The following is a 2,194-nucleotide window of genomic DNA, read 5'->3' on the forward strand; positions in this document are numbered from 1 at the left end:
TTTGAACTGCCAGCCTTCTGGTTAGTAGTCAAGTGCCTTAGGCACTATGCTACCAGAGCTCCCCCCTCCTCTACTACCCATTTCATATTCTCCCGATCTTGGTCAACATCCATTGACCTAGGTGTCTGAGTTACCTTACCAGGTAAGCGCTCACCACTGATGGATGTGACCCACTGGTCACCAAGCTTTTTTTTTTTTTAATTGTGATTTGGGTGAAAGTTTACAGAGAAAATTCACTTTCCATACAGCAATTCACATACACTTTCTCTCATGACATTGACTACAATTTACCCCAATCCAACAGCTCCCTTCCCACTTCTTCCTGATAGTTACCTCTTCCATGTCCATCCCTCCATGCACTCCTGCCCTCTGAGGTATCTCCCTGTGCATACGCTGCCCTTATTTCTCCCATGACTGTTCTCTCCAAGGAGTGTATCTACCTCAGGAAAATGTTCAACTCATATGCCTGTCTTTGTTTGGCTGGAAGCCACAGGTGTGGGTTCAATTCCAGACCTGAAGGACAGCTGGGGGCCATAGTCTCAGTAGATCCACCAGGCTCTATCAGACCAGCAAACCTTGTTCCCACTCCCCACCCTCTTTTTTTCTTTTTCCAAGTTATTTTGAGTTTTGTTGCACATTGTTTTCCCTCTCTATCCAGGATGTCCTGCATAGACCCTACTCCAAGTAGTTGGCAGTGGTAGCTGGGCACCATCTAGTTCTGGTCTCATAGTCATATAGGCTGCAGATCACATGGTGTACCAGTCTCTAGGACTAATTGTTTCCGTGAATCTTTGGTTTTCTTCTTCTTTGCTCTGGATGAGGAGAGACCCATCGTTGCATCTAGATGGCTGCTTGCAAGCTTTTAAGAACCAAGCTCTTTTTAAGACATGGCTGCTGCATTTATCTATTTATACTAGACATGGGAGAACTGAGAGATGTGCAAGAGCATCATCTGGCTGTCAAACATATCCTCCCCTGCCCCCATGGTGTTAAAGCAGCCCTACCACCTCTTCATGGTCACAGTTACTATTGTCAGTTTTATGATTTCTTTCCTTACCTGCTAGTTGCTTGGTATCTAGCAGTTCAAAATGACTGAGTTAAAAGGAATTGTTGCTGTAACATCTGCAGGAGGCTTTGTCCATCTAGAAAACGGGACTTCCAGACCCACAGAGCCTAAAGTGAGAGGGACACAAAGCACAAATTTCCCAAATGAGTCATTGGGAATAATGGGAAGCATGACCATTCTTGCATCTATTCCTTTGTTCCTAGACCTATACAGGGCACAGCTCCATAAAGTGGCCATTGACTTATGGCATTTCCATATGCAAGAAGATTGGTGTTGCAGAATATAAACTGCAAGCTGCATCTCATAATTAAGAGGCCATTCTATAACTCTATCAGGCCAGCAGTTTTGGGGTAGGAGGATTTGTGATGAGAAGTCGATCATGTGCCCACTGTGGATCATGTGAGAAGTGGATCATGTGAAGTGGAAACCTTGGTTCAAAAAGATATTATGGAATCCAGGTAATTTTGACTACCAAATAATCAAAAATTGTGTAAGTCCTTAGATAGTGTTGCTGGCTGAGGCCTTGCAGGTAGGAAAGGCAAATCAATACTACAGATGAATAGCTGTTCTTACGAAGTGGATAGTTCCAATGTTCTTGGTGGATGGTGCCAATTTTGGGGCTCAGCATTGGTCTACGTTTGAACATTAGGCTTGGCAAAAAGCAGCTCATACCTTTTCATTCATGCATAGCTCCTTCCACCCTGATGACTCCATTCATACAACTGTTTACTGCCCTGGGGTGGCAAGTGATAGAGGCTGATTGTCATCAGTTGATTTTGCTATTCTGTCATTTCTGTTCTGTTCTATAGTGAATGATCTCTGGAAGGTGTCAAAAGTGATAAAAATATTAATACTCTGTTCATATTCCTATCAGTTCATCCCACAGGCCTCTTCCCCAGACCTCCTTCTTCCTAATCTTCCACCTTCCAGGACTTTAGCCACTTCCCAGTAGTTGATATATATTCTTACCTGAGGTCATTTCTCTTTGCATACAAAATGGATTATCAAGTCCATCCCCAGAGTTCTGCCCATTGAGAGTATTTCCTCCTCACCACGGTCTTTCAAGGGAGGTCTGGGGTAGCTTAGTGCCTAAGCACTTGACTGCTAACAAGAAGGCTGGGGGTTCAA

This window comes from Orycteropus afer, unplaced genomic scaffold (assembly GCF_000298275.1).
Source record: "Orycteropus afer afer isolate SDZICR_OR568_19922 unplaced genomic scaffold, OryAfe1.0 scaffold00606, whole genome shotgun sequence".
NCBI classification, from domain to species: domain Eukaryota; kingdom Metazoa; phylum Chordata; class Mammalia; order Tubulidentata; family Orycteropodidae; genus Orycteropus; species Orycteropus afer.